This window comes from Carex rostrata, chromosome 25, assembly GCF_964058835.1.
Source record: "Carex rostrata chromosome 25, lpCarRost1.2, whole genome shotgun sequence".
Classification (NCBI taxonomy): Eukaryota; Viridiplantae; Streptophyta; class Magnoliopsida; order Poales; family Cyperaceae; genus Carex; species Carex rostrata.
The window spans coordinates 8,049,818-8,059,680 of record NC_135942.1 but is presented as its reverse complement, the minus strand read 5'-3'; the positions used below and the strand labels follow the sequence as shown (position 1 = coordinate 8,059,680).

At 31.3% G+C, this 9,863-nt stretch overlaps 1 long non-coding RNA gene across 1 annotated transcript; it reads left to right on the top strand.

Annotated features, from left to right (window-relative positions):
- Nucleotides 1-7,926: 7,926 nt before the first annotated feature.
- On the top strand, nt 7,927-9,863 carry LOC144543754 (uncharacterized). Its single transcript, XR_013508058.1, has 2 exons — nt 7,927-8,221; nt 8,593-9,863. It is a non-coding gene; the product is annotated as an uncharacterized LOC144543754 (long non-coding RNA).

Below are 9,863 nucleotides of genomic sequence, written 5' to 3'. Positions count from 1 at the left end.
TATGCGTACTTACATTTTTCACCCTTTGTTACTCTTTTTTGGGCCGTTGTGTACTTGAAATTTTGATACTTACATTTGAGATTGGTTTTGCAGAATGGGCTTCTCGGTTGTATAACTAGAAATGCCCATGTAATATTTTAAATTAGCCAATTTTCCCGTGAAAACACAATAATATCCAACTTGTTATAAAATAAAGATAAACAAGCATAAACAAGAATGTAAAGAATGGCTATCTTTTAGTTATATATTTCTCATGTATACAATACAAGATTACAATGTCTCTATTTATATGTTACTAATTATAAATGAAAAGCCATTACAATAATAAATATGAAAATGAATTCTAAATAGTAGTGAGACATAAATTCCAATGGTAGTGGGGTAGTGGGGATTAATATTGGGAGTTACAAATGAATGGACCATCCACTATATTCATAATACTCTTCCTTGGATGTCCATTACATAAAAATATGTCTCGTTAAAATCTTACTAGTATAAACCCTATGGGATAAAAACCTAGTGAAGGAATAAGAGTACATTATTCTTTTAATGCGTATTAACTCGCCCTCGTGACAAGATCTTTAAATCGGCGAACTCCAATATTATGAACTAGTTTTTCGAATATTGTAGTTGGGAGTGCCTTAGTGAATAAATCTGTTAGATTCTCACTTAAACGGATTTGCTGAACATTAATAGTATTATTCTTTTGGAGATCATGTGTGAAATTTTTTTTTGGTGAAATATGTTATGTTCTATCTCCTTTAATGTATCATTCCTTTCATTGAGCAATACATACAATATTATATTCATATATGATCTTCGGGGTCATTTTTTCAGAAGACAAGCCACATGTCTGACAAATGTGTTGAATCACAGATCTTAACCAAACATATACTCGGCTTGTTTTTGTGTATTGCTAAATTTTCTCATAGGTAGCAAAGTATATGTTTAATTATACGCCAATATCTTCGCGTGGAAGAAGAACTATATCTTGCTAATAAATATTCACTTAAGTGCTCATATTGCACTAAGGCATGGTACTTCAGGACCAAATAGTTCTTCATCATTTTCTCAAGGTCTAAAATGATCTTTATTCACATCTAATGATCTTACAACCATCGGAGTGCTTAATGAAAATTATTTCAGCACTATTGCAATATAATTTTCTTGATACATAAAAATATCATTTTTAAATGTTCAATTTGCAATCCAATGCAAAATTTTGTTCTTCCAAGATATTTCATCTCAAATTCTTCCTTTAAATAATTTATTCTTTTGGAAGCTCTTCAGAAGTTCCAATGATACTTAGATCGTTGATATCACTTTATTAGACCTATTATTTCGACTTGTTTCCATACAAAAATCTATGTTTTGAACCAACAAATGGTGCCTTTTACATTGAATATCCATAGAATGTGGTACTGCTATGTTTTGGTTCTTACTTTGCAGGAATCAGGCGAAAACGGGCAAAATCAGGGAAGTTACTGACATCTGAGACATCCGATGCGACCCTCATCAGAGCCGATGCGACCCTCATCAGAGCCGATGCGACCCTCATCAGAGCCGATGCGACCCTCATCAGAGCCGATGCAGGTTGCATCAGACCTGATGCAGGTCGCATCGCGAGTTTCCAGAGCAGACAGCAAAGGCCCAGAATTGAAGCACTCGTTTTAAAAAGCCTATAAATAGGCCACCCCTGCTACCAGAGAGGGAGTTCCGAAATTTAAAGATTCAAAGCCTCAAGGAGAGAGAAAAGATCAAGAGAGAAGAGAGAGATTGGAGATCACTTGGAGAAGAAGAGAAGATTGCAAGATCCTCTCCAATCCACCTTGGATCTTTGAGCTTCATCATGATTTGCCTATTCTCTCTCTCTTTTATGCTTTCTTTTGCTATGCTTGAGTAGATCTCTAGTTCTTAGGGTTAGGATGTAGTCTCTAAACCTTGTCTTTGAGTTGAATGATGTTTTGATCTAAGTTTGAACTTGTGTGATTGTTGTTTGAGTATTCATTGTTTGCTTGATTGTGATTTCTTGATTGATTCTTGATTGTCTACTGTTAGATGTCTATAGCATCTCTTCTAGTAATTTGGCCTTGATGTATCTTGTAATTGTGATTGAGCATTTGAGGTAGATCTAAGATCAATAGTAGCCGAGAGGTGAAATTTCTATTATCGAAAGGTTGTAGATACCTCTAGTTAACCAGACAATCAATTTAGGTTAGATACCAGTAGGCGAGAGCCACAGGTTGAAGCCTCGCACAAGAAATCAACTTAGATACGAACACATGTCAGCTCTGCTCGAGGGCCATGCGACCCGCATCAGAGATGATGCGAGTCGCATCATACGGGTCGCATCAGAGATGATGCGAGTCGCATGATAGGTCCAGAGAAGGCAAAGTTTGGGATGAAACCTGAAACCCTAGGAACGCCTTTTATCATTGTTCAAAACCAAAACCTTTAATTGCTTTCATTTACTGTTAATTGAATTGACACCCGAAATTAGGAAACATAAACAAACCAAACCCAACTTTTCACACTTCTAGTACCTAGCTTGGATAAGTGGTGATTTAGAATCGAATTAAACCGTCCCTGAGGATCGATACCTTAATATACTATACGGATAGGGTTGTGCACTTGCAACCCTAGACGAGAGTAGATTCAAGGTTTAAACTGGTATAGCTTGCTATACCTGAGACTTTGTAAGCACACTCTGAGAAGCGAACAATCGTTAACATAAACTGCAATTATAACAAAATCATTTCTATATCTTTTCATGAAAATACATGGACAGGTCGTATCATTCTTATATCCATGTTTCAATAAATATCCACTTAAACGATTATAGCATATGCGTCCATATTGCTTTAAGCGTTATAAAAATTTATTCAATTTAACTGAATAATGTTATCGAGAACCTAAATTACATGCTTCAGGCATCTTAAATCTTTCAGAGATTTTCATATAAATATCATTATCAAGCAAGCCATTTAAATAGGCTGTAACAATATCCATTAGGTGCAAATTAAGTCCTTCATGGACTGCCAGACTAATTATATATCAAAAAGTTGTAGCATCCACCACAGGTGAGTATATCTCAAAATTTCACCTTTCTCATTTTATTTTCTCATAAATACTTATTTATATCCTACTGATTTTATACCTTGAGGTACATGGACTACAGGTCCAAAAACTTTTCATTTTTCAAGAGAGTTTAACTCTACCTCAATTGCACATTTCCATTTTTTTTTTGGCCAATCATTTCTTTGTCGACATTTTTTAATAGACTTCTATTCATGATCCTCAATATTTATTATATTTAGCGCTATATTATATACAAAAATATTATTGATATCAATTTCATCTCGGTTCCATCTTATTTCATTCATGATATAATTTATCGAGATCTCTTAATTTTAATGAATTTCAGATACCTGAGTTTCTGCTGGAACTCCAATATTACTTATAATTTCATTCTCTTCTGGAGTTTTATCTGAAATTATCATATCCTCGACTTGACCATTTTCATTCTTTGCTCCTTTTCTTTTTCGAGGATTTTTATATTTTTAATCTTTGGAACCGATTGCTTTTTCACTCTTCATGCGTGTTATAATTTGTTTGTCCAACAGGGACACCGACTTTAATTGGAGCATTAGCAGCTGATACATGTGATTTGGTCACTTTCTTTGAGTCCGTGAATGTGTCTGCCAATTGATTCACTAACTTTTGCAAATGAATTATCTTTTGAACATTTAGTTCACATTCTTTAGTACGAGGATCAAAATAAGACAATGATAATTCATACTAATATTTTTTTTTTCAGCTGATAGGTTCTAGATTCAAATTCAATATAAATTCTCAACTTTCTTTGATATCCCAATTTAGTGCGTTGTGGTGGAGCAATTATAACATATATCGCACATTCAAAAATTCTTATATGGAAAATATTAGGTATGTGACCAAAAACCAATTATAAGGGGAAGCATTATAATAGTTAGTTGGCATGATGCGAATATCATATCTTCTTTTTATATACGAATATCTACATGATATTCAACATTAATTTCGATATTGTCTAGACGTATTTTCATAATTGAATTATGCTCTTTAATCAAATCTATTGAGCAAGTAATTTCGCAAACGCCAGGTTGCGATTTGATAATAAACATACATGTGACCATCTTATTGATGCATCAATTAAAATCATAAAATATTCAAATGATTCACATGTTGGATATATTGTTCCACAAATATCATATTGTATACATTCTAGAAATAAAACCAACACAAAAAAAATTCATCATATTAAAGAATTTTCTAGTTCTTTGATGAATGTTCATAATAATTATCTATTATTTTTCGCATCACTATTGATCCGGAATGATCCAACCGGTCATGCCAAACTATTATATTCTTGTATGTAAACTTTTGGTTTACAATAACATGTGTTTCAATTACACTAATATATGTGTAGTACAAGTCAAAGAAAAACTTATGCAATTTATTTTTAATATGCATTGTTTTTCATATATTCATTATTTTTTCATTAGTTGTCTCAATAATGATATCCATTTCGGTGGATATTCTTAAAACTTAATAAATTCATTTGAGACTTACAAGAATATAATACAATATAAATTTGTATTCCTCCATGTAACAACAAAATAGCTCTTCTGGAGCTTTCAATCAATACTACAAACAAAAATAATAATAACAATTGTAATTACATTTTCTTTATTCTTACCATCATTAATTTTTAAGGAATAAATTTAGAAAAAAAAAAATAACCTTGTCAGGTATAATGTGTGCATTTTAATGTACATCATGTTTGAAAACCGATGACTTTAAATAAGTTATTACTAAAATTATTATCAGATCTTTCGAAGAACAATAAAAATTAACAAAATTAATTTGTAAGACTAGTATTCTAGTATCAATTTGAGTACCTTTTTTATGCTTCGTGTAAAGTATCTATGTGGCATACATAGCATGGTAATATGTGTTGTCTCATAACAATAATAACAATAGTATCAATTTGAGTACCTTTTTATAGGATATATAACAATACGTGTCTTTTGATGGCCTCATATAACTATTTTTTTCAAAAGTACCCACAGATTCATAAAACTAGTAATTAAAGATAAATCAATATATTTTTCCAAATAAGTATACATAAACGGTATCATTTTAATAAATAATAAAGAGAGATGGTTAAAACAATTGCATGAACTTTGAAAGCAATTTGACTCAGAGGAGATAAAAATATCATCTGAAAGAAGATTAATTTTAATGATCCTTGATAAAGATCAACATGATTTTATTTTTATTTTTTGACGTACTACATGTACGTTGACGTACGACAAGTACGTGACCAATGATAGCATGAATTCTCTTGTTTGCTATTTTATCACTTTTCTTTTTCTCATATTTTTTTTTTCTTCATTATTTTTTCACTTATGGTGGAAGTATGTGTTTTTGGAATAATCGCCATGATAATAATCTCAATTTTGTCCACATGACTAGTTGTCCATCATATTATTTTCCACTTCTGGTGAAATTATTATTTTGGTCAATCATAAAAAAAACAAGAAATATACTCAAAATATTTCTAGAAATCTCCTTCAGGAAGATTAAATTATTAGAAAAAATTTTGAACATCACATTAATTTTTGCACATTGTTTAAATTTTCTTCAGGAAAATTTCTTAATAAAAAAAAATTTCATACCATATCAACCTTATTGAAATCTTCTTCAGGAAGATATATTGAAATCTTCACATATTAATTTTTATGAGCCACATAAATCTTCTTCAGGGAGATACTTGAAATATTTTTTTGTTTTTTTTTATTATGTAATCTTCTTCCGGAAGAATAAATTATTGAAAAACAAAATTAATATGAACATGATATAAATTTTGCAGATTATATAAAATTTATTAAAATCTTCTTCAAGAAGACCTTAATATCGTTTGAAATCTTCTTCAAGAAGATTAAATTATTGAAAATAAAATATTGCACAAAAAAAATATGAATTAGATCTAAATTTCAAATTATAAAATTTATGATCAATGGATGGCTTCAGGCCATTTGATAAATTAAAACCTTATGATTAATAGATAGCTTTGGGCGATTTGATTAAGTCCATAATTCATTATTAACAAATGACTTTTGATCATTTGATAAAATTAATATATATTTTTAAATCTTCTTCAAGAAGATTAAATAAAAATATGAACATAATATAAAAATTTTCGAATTCTTCTTTAAGAAGAACTTAATATCTCTTGAAAACTTCTTCGGGAAGACATTCTTAATATATTTTGAAATTTTTCTTCGAGAAGATTAAATTATTGAGAAAAAAATAACAAAATGAACATCATACAAAATTTGTATATCATATAATTCTTTTTCAGAAAGATTTTTAAAATCTTCTCAGATTACTTTCCTATATCATATATATCTTCTTCAGGAAGATTTCTTTAAATCTTCTTCAGGAAGATTTCTTTAAATCTTCTTCCGGAAGATTTCTTTAAATCTTCTTCCTGAAGATTAAAAAAAATGCACTTCATATAAAATTATATGAACCATACTAAAAAATCTTAAAAACAAATGTACATAAATTGATAACTTATTCCATTTAACAATTACTTACTATAAGCATTATTTATTTAAATGGAATTGAAATAAAATATATCAAAGTTACCTCGAATCAACTAGTAGAGCTCTCGTGCTGATAACGTGTTATAAAATAAAGATAAACAAGCATAAACAAGAATGTAAAGAATGACTACCTTTTATTCATATATTTCTCATGTATACAATACAAGATTACAATGCCTCTATTTATAGGCTACCAATTGTAAATGAAAAGCCATTACAATAATAAATATGAAAATGAATTCTAAATAGTAGTGGGACATAAATTCCAATGGTAGTGGGTAGTGGGGATTAATATTGAGAGTTACAAATGAATGGACCATCCACTATATTCATAACACAATTATCATTTATTTATTTTGTATTTTATTTATCAATATCTAATAACATTTTATCAATAAGGTAATTATATCTTCCTCCATTTAATATTCCTTCATTTCTTTCTTCAACTAATTAGCTTTCTTTTCTAACTATAATTATCAATTCTAACTACTTTTATTTCTTTCTTTTCTCTTCCATCTCTGCCCCTACCTCCGACCTTCGTCTTCATCTCCTTCTACCACTTCCGCTTCTCTCACCTCCGTCTATTTTTTCATTGATAAGTTTTTCCTCTTTCACTTCGAAATGATAAATATGATAAGCTTCCTACCTCTCTCATCTCGATCTTCGCCTTCGCTTTTCCATCTTTGCTTGCTGCTTTCGCTCCAGCGGACGTTCTGCCAGAGATCATTTGTCACTCCATCACCATCGACTGTCTCAAAATGAAACTTAAATGGATCGATTCAACTAATTTTGTCTATGTGGATGCAATTAATTCCTTTCGCGTTAATGTTTCTCTTCCTCATGCAGTAGCGAGTTATTTGCAAAGAACAAATCTTCATTAATGGTGAGTTAGGCCAATGCGTACTAAGTACTAAGAAATGACAGAAAAACAAAATTAAAAAAAATAGAGGTGTATGAATGAATACTTTATGTTTTAGGCATGAATACTTCAACGTGTATGAATGAATACTTGATATCTTAGGTATGAATACTTTAACGTATATATATGAATACTTTAATGAAGTATGTTTTGGAAAATTAGTTATTTGCCACTCCAAAATCTTGAAATTGGAAAAATATCACTCTAAACTTTGAAATTGAGAAAATGCCACTCTAAACTTGATTAATTTATAAATTTGCCATTTATACAGTATAGTATTCTTTGGTATTAGTCTTGTTTAAAAAAAAAAATTAATAATAATTACTAAAATACCCTTCTCACTAGAATACCCACACAAAGCTTGAGACTTTTCATCTCCTCTCGGCTGTCGCTCTCTTCTCGCCGTGTCACCTGCTCGCTCTGGCGCGTGCAACTCCGCCGTCTCTCTCGCTCGTTCGAGCAATTCCACCCAACCTGCACTCTCTATCTCTCTCTATCAGGGACTGCTCCAGAATTACTGAACCAGTTCCTCTCAAACCCTATCTTGGATTTCGCCCGTTTTATCTCGGTGGCCTAAGCATTTACGCTAGTGGTTGTTACTCGGATTGAGAAGAAGAAGCGTGATTTCTACTGAGACTTGTGATTCATGGTATTCCTCTTTTTCTTGGTTGATTTCCTTTCCACCTAATTTTAGAGTTTCGAAAAATTGAAATTGAGCAAGTTTAAGTACAGGTTATTATGTTGAATTGAATAGATAAAATTTGCTTAGTGTCTTTGGGAAATTCTTTTAGGCATTGTTTGGACTTGGCACAACCATGTAATATTTGTACCGAAAACTGTCACATGTGTATACTGTTACCTGTTTATCTCTCAGTTAAGCCTTGACAATGGTACTAGAGCTTAAGTAATATGCAAAAACCAAATTAATGAACTTAATATATTTTATTTTTATCGCTGATAATTAAGGGTGAACAATTTTATATTGCTTTTACACCTAATTGTTTCCAACTAATTTGCAAGAAAAAAACGGGTCAATGCAAAGATCTAACCCAACTATATCAGACTACCACTGGTTTTGCCGCCTCCAGTCCCACCTAGCACAAGGCTGCCTCGGGTTTTTCCTATAATGCAAGCATCTGCTTGCCCTTACGAGTAAGCCAAGCACTTCTCATTTTTCATAGATATTTTTCCTTATATTTTTTTGCCCCTTTTGGAACTATTGTAAATGCAAAATACAGAGGTTGTGTATATTTTTCATTTTAATTATAGAGAAAATCGTGCCATGTGTCTATCCATGCTATGTCTAATTGTTGATATTGTCTAATTGGGAAGTCATCTCATCTGGCAATATTGTTAACGTTGGACTTAATTGGAGCTTTAATTTTTAACAGTGACAGTATTTGAGAAACTTTCAAAATTTTTATTTGTCACCCAGTTTCAATCGCCTCCTTTGAAGTGTAGATCAAATCACATATAGCAGGGACTTACACTGTGATTGGAACCCATATTCTACTCTAAAATGCGAATTAGAATTGACGTCACTTTAATGAATACTACTGGTACACTTTTACTTGGTTAATGAACACTTTTGCTACAGGTGACGATGCATGATCTTATTGACCATAAAAAAGATACATGACTGGACTACGTGCAAACAATATATTGACCATAAGTAGGGGTTAATTATTTACCTAAATTGACATACTTTTTATATTTTTAGAGGAATTAAAGGTGAATTGAATATTTTCCTTAGTTGACATATTTACTGATTATCCTTTAGGGAATGCAAAACCTAATACATGCAGGCTAGCATGGTAAGGTTATGATCTATTCTGATTGCAAAATACTGATATGGACGATTCATAAGGGTTTTATAGAAATGTTATCATCCTGGAGATCAATAGATGCAGTGGCAAGAGGCATGCAAATAATTTAGGACACGCTCGGAATAATGGTGGTCTGCTACGGCCAATGAGATATACCGCATCTTCCTCACTGGTTGGAAAATCTCACTAAAAGGACGGGTCAGAGTTTTACTGGTATTCCAGACACAGACCTCAGCCAACGTGTTTAGATAAATGTGCAATTGGATTTTGATACTTTTATATGGGATAAAAATGCTTAATGAAATTGGATATGTTTGCAGCAAGTTATTTTAATTTTCTATGTACCATTTGGTTTTTGTTTATATCAGCAGCAAGGTATTTTGCTTTTATGTACCAGTTAGTTTCAGCTTTAATTACTTTCTATATACTAGTTCGTTTTTTACCAGCAAAGTATTTTACTTCTTT